Genomic DNA, 10,850 nt, shown 5'->3' on the forward strand with positions numbered 1-10,850 from the left:
TAACATTTACTTAAGCCTCCCCCAAGCTTGAGCGATGCTTTCTCCTTCGCAAGGCCAAAGATTATATATATAATTACGATCACGATGAACAAGATGCATAGCATAAATCTTCTGGTGAAATTCCAATTTCAATCGTTTATAGTGCCAAGATCCCATATCATCACATAGCCTATACCATGTCAATGCATCTCCCTTATAAGATAAAGGGAAGACCTTATTCTTAACACCATCATCGGGCATACCTGCAAGCTTAAATAATCCACAAACTTCATCCACATAGATAAGGTGTAAATCGGGATTATCTACCAGTTTCTCTACCATACCCGAAGGAATTTCAAAGTAAACATTTTCAGTAGGTTCAGTAGGTTGAGGAGCAACTCTTTACTCTACTAGTCGGGGTGAAGATACCCCGAACAAGCCCGTCAAAGGATTAGTTTCCATAGTAACAAGTGACAGTAAATTTCAGCACACTATATAAATGTTTCCTTACCAAGTTCCACTCACCAGAGGCGCTTAACTCCCCGGTAACGGTGACAGAAAAGAGTCTTGATGACCCACAAGTATAGGGGATCTATCGTAGTCCTTTCACTAAGTAAGAGTGTCGAACCCAATGAGGAGCAGAAGGAAGTGACAAGCAGTTTTCAGTAAGGTATTCTCTGCAAGTACTGAAATTGTTGGTGTCAGATATCGGGTTTCGGCAAAACCCTTAAGGTTCAAACTCTGGTGTGCACACGAAGATCATCTCCAACCAAAACAAGCCCAACACCTCGCCGTGATTATAAGCTAGCACGATGAACAACACAAGAGACATGAGGTTTATACTGGTTCAGGCCACAGTTGTGGTGTAATACCCTAATCCAGCGTGTGGTGTGGTGGATTGTATCTTGGGCTGATGATGAACAGAACAGAGGAAGAACAGCCTCGCGAGGAGAAGTGTTCTTGTGGTGGTGGTGTGTGGATCAGCTAGGTTCGGATCCGATTGCCTTCTACTGTGATGGCTAGCCCTATTTATAGAGGCCCTGGTCCTCTTCGCAAATATTGAGCGGGAAGGGAGCCAACAATGGCCATTTCGAAAGGGGACAGCTAATACAAGCTATCCTGACTAAAGCTGGTCTTTGACTGCCAATGGCACTGGTCATGACGCCATCTTGGGCTCCACGGTGACCTCCGTCCTGGCGCTCTTCTAGTCTCGGTCTTGTTGCACCAATATGGAAACCTTTGCCTGATGCCTCGGTACTCCGAACCAAAGAGGAAACAAGGACACCGTGCAGGCTGGCGCCCGCCTGGTCTTGATCGTCATGGCTTGCGTCATGAGCACCTCGCGAGGTACCCCTCGCCACGATCTCTCCGCATCCTCGCGAGCCTGTCTGGTGAGGCCACCCCGGAGGAGGACTTGTGTCGTTCTCCCCGTGAGGCTTGGCCCCTCGCGAGGGTCTTGAACTTCAGTCGATGAAGACGGGCTATATTGGGCCACTAGTGAGCCATGCTACAGACCGCAGGCAGGCAAGTCTGGGGACCCCCGTTCCCAGTACGCCGACAGTAGCCCCCGGGCCCATGGCGTGCTCAGACTTGTCTTAGCGGCAAAGCCAAAGGGCATGTGCGGAGCGCCGCAGGCCCCAATAGCCTGCGGCCTTGGTCGCCGCGTGGCGGTTGAGTGGACGTGGGCATCTTCGCTTCCCCATGCTACCTCGGCATCTGCCCGAACTGACGAGTCCCTGCTGCATTCAAAAAGTGTCATCATTACCTGTGATTGTTGAGGCCGAGCAAAGCCCCCGTTGTTCATCTCTCCTTGCTCCGCCTGCTTCTTCTCCCTTGCTCCACCTCCATTCTCAAAGCCGATGGCATCGATTCGTCGGTTCTCAGCCAAAGAGAAAGGAAAGGCCCCCCAGGAGGGGCCTGACCTGCTCTCGCCGAAGAAACGGCCGGTACCACGCCGGCACGACGAGGTTGCAAGGCCGGAGATGATGAGGCCTTGGTGCGAGTGGCCACCTCCTGGGTTCCCGCTAACCCTGTACGCCCGGGCCAAGGGCCCTAGAGAAGGAGATGACGAGCGACATTGCCCGCGCCACCAGCGAGGCCGACGAGCAATGGCGGTGCGCGCCGCCGCTCCTGGAGTCCACACCGTGGACTCCTCTCGTGAGCTCGTGCTCCATGCCGCGATGCCTCCAAGCACCTGGATCCGCTTCCCTCCATTCTTCGACTTCAAGATGCTGCAAGGGGGCCTCTCAAGCTTTGGCTGCAGCATGTCGACTGCGGTGCTCCGGCGACCGGAGTGGTGGTTGAAGTCGTCGCTCCGTGCAAGGTCTTCATGACCTGAGGCTGGGGCGAGGTCGCCCGGGTCTTCCCAATAGGGGGTGCCCTCGTGAATCATTTTGAATGCGACGGTGCCTCCTTGATGCTCTTCAAGGTCTTTGAAGCAGAAGGCCGCCGGCTGGAGTGCTGCCCCAGAAAAGGCAGCCAGGACATCGACGTGGCAAGGGCTAGGCCTGCCACCCGCTTCCCCAACGGTTCCTTTGGCATCATCGGCGATGCTTGGGAGTCCAGCGACTCTCCCGAGCTCTTCGCGACTCCGGAGACGAGCGAAAACAGCTACGTGCCCCCGAGCTCGCATTGAGCCCCGAGCAAGGCGGCTGCATCAGGCCGCCGGCGCAGCTGATCTGGATGGGGTTGGCACCAGCCTCGCGTGGCCCACTGTTGATGATGGCGTCAGCCATGAAGGCATGTGTAGTTAGGCTCCTTAGGATTCACATCTTTTGTTCCCTGCAAGTAATCGAGAAAACACCCCGTGGGGGCTCGTTGAGGCAGTCCTGCACAGGGGTTGTCCGGATAGCCGAACTATCATCATCGGTCGGACTCCAAGACTATGAAGGTACAAGATTGAAGACTTCGTCCCGTGTCCGGATGGGACTTTCCTTGGCGTGGAAGGCAAGCTTGGCGATACAGATATGTAGATCTCCTACCATTGTAACTGACTCTGTGTAACCCTAGCCCTCTCCGGTGTCTATATAAACCGGATGGCTTTAGTCCGTAGGACGAACAACAATCATACCATAGGCTAGCTTCTAGGGTTTAGCCTCCCTTATCTCGTGGTAGATCTACTCTTGTAACACAGATCATCAATATTAATCAAGCAGGACGTAGGGTTTACCTCCATCAAGAGGGCCCGAACCTGGGTAAAACATCGTGTCCCTTGTCTCCTGTTACTATCCGCCTAGACGCACAGTTCGGGACCCCCTACCCGAGATCCTCCGGTTTTGACACCGACATTGGTGCTTTCATTGAGAGTTCCTCTATGTCGTCACCAATAGGCTCGATGGCTTCTTCGATCATCATCAACGACGCAGTCCAGGGTGAGACCTTCCTCCCCAGACAGATCTTCGTATTCAGCGGCTTTGCACTGCGGGCCAATTCGCTTGGCCATCTAGAGCAGATCGAAAGTTACGCCCCTGGCCGTCAGGTAAGATTTGGAAGTTTGAACTTCATGGCTGACATCCGCGGGGACTTGATCCTCGATGCATTCGAGCCACAGCCGAGCATGCCACACTGTCACGGCAAGCATGATTTTGCTCTGTAGCCGGACAGTACCCTGGAGGCCGCACTCGAGCCCGCTCCGATCTTCAATTCGGAGCCGGCTACGCAGGTCGAGGACGGATGGCTAGACACCGCCTCGGGGGCTGCAACCTGTACGGCGATAGAGCCGAACACTGACCTTGTCCCTCATGAAGCTCGTGACTCCGAGGAGCCGGACTCCTTGCCGGACTCCGAACCTCCCGCGCCCCCTCCGATCGAATCTGATTAGGCGCCGGTCATGGAGTTCACCGCAGCGGACATCTTCCAACACTCACCTTTTGGCGACATCTTGAGTTTGCTAAAGTATCTCTCATTATCAGGAGAGCCCTGGCCGGACTGCGGTCAAGACGGTTGGGATGCCGACGACGAAGAAATTCAAAGCCCACCCACCACCCACTTGGTAGCCACTGTCGACGATCTAACCGACATGCTAGACTACGACTCCGAAGACATCGACGGTATGGACGACGATGCCGGAGACGACCAAGAACCAGCGCCCACCGGGCACTGGAAAGCCACCTCATCATATGACATATACATGGTGGATATCCCAAAGGATGGGAATGGCGAAGGAACAACGGAGGATGACCCCTCCAAGAAATAGCCCAAGTGCCGGCGTCAGCGGCGCCGCTCTAAATCCCGTCACAACAAGAATGAAGATTTCGGCACCGGAGATAATAATACACCGGACAGTGCCGAAGACAACCCACTCCAGCAAGATCCAGCGCAGGAGGACGGAGAGGCCAGCCCTCATGAGAGAGCGGCAGAAGAAGAGGTAGAAGATTATATGCCTCCCTCCGGAGACGAGGCAAGCCTCGACGACGATGAATTCGTTGTGCTTGAGGATCCCGTCGAACAAGAGCGTTTTAAACGCAGGCTTATGGCCACGGCGAACAGCCTCAAGAAAAAGCAGCAACAGCTTAGAGCTGATCAAGATCTGCTAGCCGACAGATGGACTGAAGTCCTCGCGGCCGAAGAGCATGAGCTCGAACGCCCCTCCAAAAGCTACCCTAAACGCAAGCTTCTCCCCCGATTAGAGGAGGAGGCGTATGAACCCGCATCACCAAGAGACAATACGGCTGACCGACCACCCCGTGGTCGCGACAGAGAGGCCTCTAGGCCCTTCACTAAACCCGTACCCCGGCATCACTCGAAAAGCGCAAGGCCACAGGGGAACGCTCCGGACTTGCGAGATATATTGGAGGATAGGGCAAGACAATCAAGATCGATCTACGGATGGCGTGGGCGCCCCATGATACATGACGACAACTGTCGCGCCGGACACAGTAAGTCCGGCCGAGCCGAACAAAATAGACAAAGCCCTTTTGAGCTCCGTCGTGATATCGCCAAGTACAGATGCGCCGCACACCCACTATGCTTCACAGACGAAGTAATGGATCATCAAATCCCCGAAGGGTTTAAACCCGTGAATATTGAATCTTACGATGGTACAACAGACCCCGCGGTTTGGATCGAAGACTATCTCCTTCACATCCACATGGCCCGCGGTGACAATCTTCACGCCATCAAATATCTCCCCCTCAAGCTTAAAGGACCAGCCCGGCATTGGCTTAACAGCTTGCCAGCAGAGTCAATTGGGAGTTGGGAAGACCTGGAAGCCGCATTCCTCGATAACTTCCAAGGCACGTATGTGCGACCACCAAACGATGATGACCTAAGCCACATAATTCAGCAGCCAGACGAATCGGCCAGACAATTCTGGACACGGTTCTTAACCAAGAAAAACCAAATCGTCGACTGACCGGATGCGGAGGCCCTTGCAGCCTTCAAGCACAATATCCACGACGAGTGGCTTGCCCGGCACCTGGGACAGGAAAAGCCGAAATCCATGGCAGCCCTCACATCACTCATGACCCGCTTCTGGGCGGGTGAGGACAACTGGCTAGCACGCAGCAACAACCTCAGCAAAAGTTCTGGCAGTCCGAATATCAAGGACCGTAATGGCAGGTCGCGTTGTAACAAAAACAAACACCGCATTAACGGCGACAATAGTGAGGATACGGCATTCAGCGGAAAAAGACATTCAAAAGAACTACTCCGGGTCCGTCCAATTTGGACCGAATACTCGACCGCTTGTGCCAGATACATGGCACCCCCGAAAAGCCAGCTAATCACACCAACAGGGACTGTTGGGTATTCAAGCAGGCAGGCAAGTTAATTGCCGAAAACAATGACAAGGGGCTGCCTAGCGATGACGAGGAAGAGACCCGACCGCCGAACAATAGAGGACAAAAGGGTTTCCCCCGACAGGTGCGGACGGTGAACATGATATACGCAACACACATACCCAAAAGGGAGTGGAAGCGTGCACTCCGGGATGTATACGCGATGGAGCCAATTGCCCCGAAGTTCAATCCATGGTCTTCCTGCCCGATCACTTTTGACCGAAGGGACCACCCCACCAACATCCGCCATGGCGGATTCGCCGCATTGGTTCTAGACCCAATCGTCGATGGATTTCACCTCACCAGAGTCCTGATGGATGGCGGCAGCAGCCTGAACGTACTTTATCAGGACATAGTGCGCAAAATGGGCATAGACCCCTCAGGGATTAAACCTACCAAGACGATATTTAAAGGCGTCATACCAGGTGTAGAAGCCAATTGTACAGGCTCAGTTACACTAGAAGTGGTCTTCGGATCCCCGGATAACTTCCGAAGTGTGGAGTTAATCTTTGACATAGTTCCGTTCCGCAACGGCTATCATACTCTGCTTGGACGTACCGCGTTCACAAAGTTCAACATGGTGCCGCACTACGCATACCTTAAGCTCAAGATGACAGGCCCTCGAGGGGTCATCACGGTCAACGAAAACACTGAACGCTCTCTCCGAACGGAGGAACATACAGCGGCTCTCGCGGTAGAAGTACAGTGCAGCCTCTTAAGGCAATTCTCGAGTCCGGTCGTTAAGTGACTGGACACGGCTAAACGCGCCCGGAGTAACATACAACAAGACCACCTGGCATGTTCCGAGCACGCGTAGCAGTGCGGCCCCCAAACCCAGCCCCTACAAAACGTCAAGACAGGTCCTTCGCGTACACAATTACGCTCTGAAGATACCATGGGCATGGGGAGAGGGGCACGACCACGATAGTCCCAGATGCGGCTCAACCACACCAGGGGCTTTCAAGTGTGTCGTTCTTTTTTTTCCTTTTTTTTACCCACAGGTCTCCGTTCGTCAGAGGCCCTGTCCGGCAGCAGACCTGCCGAACTCACGATGCAACAGCCAGGGAAGCATAAAGGCTACAACGAATATCCAGGTGGTCTCCATTATGAGCATTTAATCTGTTTTATGCACCATTCTGTAGCCTACCCCTAGAGGGGCACATGTTTAACAGTCCCATCCCTTGCTTATCGCACCATTTGTATCGTTCTGCACTTACAGCAGTTTTTCTTGAATAAGTAATGCAGCACCTTTTTGCTTCCAATTGCATTTCTCTTTTATACATATGTTCATTTGTGAGATGTCGCATCTGTACGTTTTGGTACGGCTAAATACACCAGGGGCTTATGTTTCCCGCATCATGGTGTGATAAGTCCGAAAACATTCACAAGTGCGGCACCCCGAACTTATAGCATTATGTGCATCAGCTCCGAATCATGTCTTGGGTCAATAGTTGGGTTTGCCCGGCTCCCATGTTTTGGTACCTTACGTTCTGTTGTATCGGCTAAGGTAGCACTGGGAGAACCACTGCGATTGCGCACTAGTTGAGCTGGGTTAGCGCCTCAGTGGCGAAAGCTAAAACTGACCGTCATGATGAGGCGAGAGCTGGTCGTTGTTCGAGATGTTTTTTGCGTCCTTAAAGACTTATGCTGCTTAGAGCGAGGAGCCGACTTTGTTCGGCCCAGGAGTGGATAGCGCCCCAAATTGGCCTTCCGAAGACTAGGGGCTTCGCCGAAATTTAAAATTATAGAATTCTATGGCTAAGTGAGAGTGTTCAAGCATTATAAGTCCGGTTGCCTTGTTCGTTGTGTTGAGAGCCTCCCTAGATGGACCCAAATATGGGAACAAGAGTGCTCAAATTTATCCCGAACACCCCTGCACTCGTGGCATGGGAGCTGAAGCCAACGACATGCCATCTCTCAGATTTGATAAACAGCTGCACAGAAGGTAATATTTTAAATTAAAAAGCGTTGCTTAGCGCATATGAACTAAGTTTTCAGCGCACAGGATAACAAAATGCGAGTCTACTCAAATATTACATCTTTGGAGCACTCGCCCGCAATAGTGCAGGCACCCTACAGCACACTCTTATAATACATCTCGGGCGTGCGATGCTCCTTGCCCTCGGGTGGCGGGTCCGTCATGAGCTTCTGGGCATCCATCTTGCCCTAGTGCACCTTTGCACGGGCAAGGGCCCGACGGGCACCTTCAATACAGGCGGAGTGCTTGATGACTTCAACCCACGGGCACGCATCCACCAGCCGCCGCACCAGGCCGAAGTAGCTCCCAGGCATGGCCTCCTCAGGCCACAACCGAACTATGAGGCCCTTCATGGCCTGTTCGGCCGCCTTGTGGAGCTCGACCAGCTGCTTTAGCTGGTCGCTAAGGGGCACCGCATGTCCGGCCTCAGCATACTGAGACCAGAAGACCTTCTCCGTCGAGCTCCCCTCCTCGGCCCGGTAGAACGCGGCAGCATCGGACACGCTGCAAGGAAGATCTGCGAACGCTCTTGGAGAGCTCCGAATTCGAGTAAGCAACAGGTAATTAACACTCACATGCTTACTTTGCATGAAAAATGCCTTACCCGCTGCTATTTTCTTCATGACTCGATTTCCTGGAGGGCCTTGTAGGCATCGGCCTTAGCGGCTTTGGCACTCTCAAGAGCCGTTGCAAGCTCAGACTCTCGAGTCTTCGAGTCATGCTCCAGGATCTCATGTTTTTTCATGAGATCCTGGAGCTCTTGCTGTACCTCCGCCACCCGTGCCTCCTGCTTCTCTCGCTCGGTGCGCTCCACGGCCGCATTGCGTTCGGCCGTGGCCACCGCCTCTTTTAGGGTCGCCACCTCATTAGTGGCCCATGCAATACCCACATTATCCTTGTCTTTCCTTTTGCAACCAAAATCCTTTTCTGTAAGGTACAATTTTAATAAGGTGTTACTCACCTTCCTTGTCCTTGAGCTGCTTCTTGGCACGGCCGAGCTTGTTCTCGGACCGCTCGAGGCTTTCCTTCAAAGTATTGACCTCCGAAGTCAGTGCGTCAGAGGACAGCAGTGCAGCCTGCAATCCCATATTGACATATTTTTTATGACTCCTGCGTATATCTTCTTAGATCCTCAGTCAGGCTTTTCTTTCCGAACACCGAACCGAGCATCAGGGGCTACTGTCTATGCGGTACTATTTTACATATATCAAAATTCTTACCTCAAAGCATGTTAGAAGGCTGCTGCAGGCTTCGGTCAGCCCGCTCTTGGCGAGCTGCACCTTCTGAATCACCACACTCATAACAGTGCGGTGTTCCTCTTTGATGGAGGCGCCATTGAGCGCCTCCAGCAAGCTATCCGGCGCCTCCGGTTGGATGGAGGTTTCCGGTGTCACGGTCTTGCCCTTCTTACGAAGGGGCCGCCCGCCGGACTCCGGAGCCACTATGGGATCCGGAGCCGAGTCCGGTGCAAAGTCCGGGAGGTTGTCCTGCGACACCTATGGGGCCTCCTCCTCCTGGCGGGTCCCTTCCCGGGATCCCAGCTCGGCATCGTCCATGTCACGGGGGGTGGAGGCGGTCGGAAGAGAATCCATATCCGACGCACCTAAGGACCCGCTCGACGAAGCGGGAAGATCATCCTTGGGCGGACTGCAGGGTTGTATGCGGCATTAGAAAGACATTGTGTGGCAAAAAAGAAAAACCATGAAGTTTTTCGGGAGTCTGGATACTCACGATCTCGCCAGGGGCTTGGCCCTTGGAGGCCAGTCCTTGTTGTCGTCACTGGCGTTGGCAGAGTAGTCTGGGGGAAGAGTTTTTCCTTTCTTGGACCCTTCGGCCTCCCTCGTTGGGGAGGCCTTCCTTTTCTTCTCTCCCCCCGCTGGGGGAGAGGCTTTCTTCTTATCCTCCTCACCTTGGTGAGAGGAGTCGGCCTCGGAGTCGTCATCCGATAGCACCTGAAAAAGGGAACTCTTCCGAGTCCCCGTGGCCTTCTTCTTGGCCTTCTTCTCTGGCACCACGTGGGGTGCCGGAGCCAGCAGCCCTGTTAGGCGGGCGTCTTCTGGGTCCTCTGGCAATGGGGCCGGACAGATAGTCCGCTCGGCCTTCGCCAGCCAGTCCTGTCAAAGGTAAAGGGAGTTTAGATCCCGCATAGAGTCAAACTATGGACAACGAGCATTCCATAAAGGACAAAATCACTTACCTCATCAGCTGGACGCTGCGAGCTGAACCCGCGATCTTCGGTAGCAGATGCGGGAGCCTCGGCGCCCTTGAACAGCACCTTCCAGACATCTTTGTACATAGTGTCAAAGAGCCCGCTCAGAGTCTGGTGCTGCGCCAGATCGAACTCCCACATGTTGAAACCCCGTCGTTCGCACGGGAGAATCCGGCGGATGAGCATGACCTGGACTACCTTGACAAGCTTGAGCTTCTTGTCCACCAGCTTTTGGAGACAGGCTTGGAGTTCGGTCAGCTCCTCCGAATCACCCCAGATCCAGCCACTCTCTTTCCAGGAGGTGAGCCATGTAGGGATGCCGGATCTGAATTCGGGGGCCGCTGCCCATTCAGGGTCACGCGACTCGGTGATGTAGAACCACCCCGATTGTCACCCCTTGATGGTTTCCACGAAAGTGCCCTCAAGCCAAGTAACATGGGACATCCTGCCCACCATGGCGCCTCCGCACTCCGCTTGGCTGCCCTTCACAACCTTCGGCTTGACACTAAAGGTCTTGAGCCATAAGCCGAAGTGGGGCTGGATGCAGAGGAAGGCCTCACACACGACGATAAACGCCGAGATGTTGAGGATGAAATTCGGGGCCAGATCATGGAAATCCAGGCCGTAGTAGAACATGAGCCCCCGGACAAAGGGATGAAGTAGGAAGCCCAGTCCGCGGAGGAAATGTGGAAGAAATACTACCCTCTCATGGGGCCTGGGGGTGGGGATGAGCTCTCCCTTGTCGGGGAGCCGGTGCGCGATGTTGTTGGACAAATATCCGGCATTGCGCAGCTTCTGGATCTGCCCCTCCGGGACGGAGGAGGCCATCCACTTGCCTCCCGCTCCGGACATAGTTGGAGAAGGTTGAGGTGAGGAGTGCGGACGTGGGCGCTGGAGCTCGAATTCG

This window comes from Triticum aestivum, chromosome 1B (assembly GCF_018294505.1).
Source record: "Triticum aestivum cultivar Chinese Spring chromosome 1B, IWGSC CS RefSeq v2.1, whole genome shotgun sequence".
Taxonomy (NCBI): Eukaryota; Viridiplantae; Streptophyta; class Magnoliopsida; order Poales; family Poaceae; genus Triticum; species Triticum aestivum.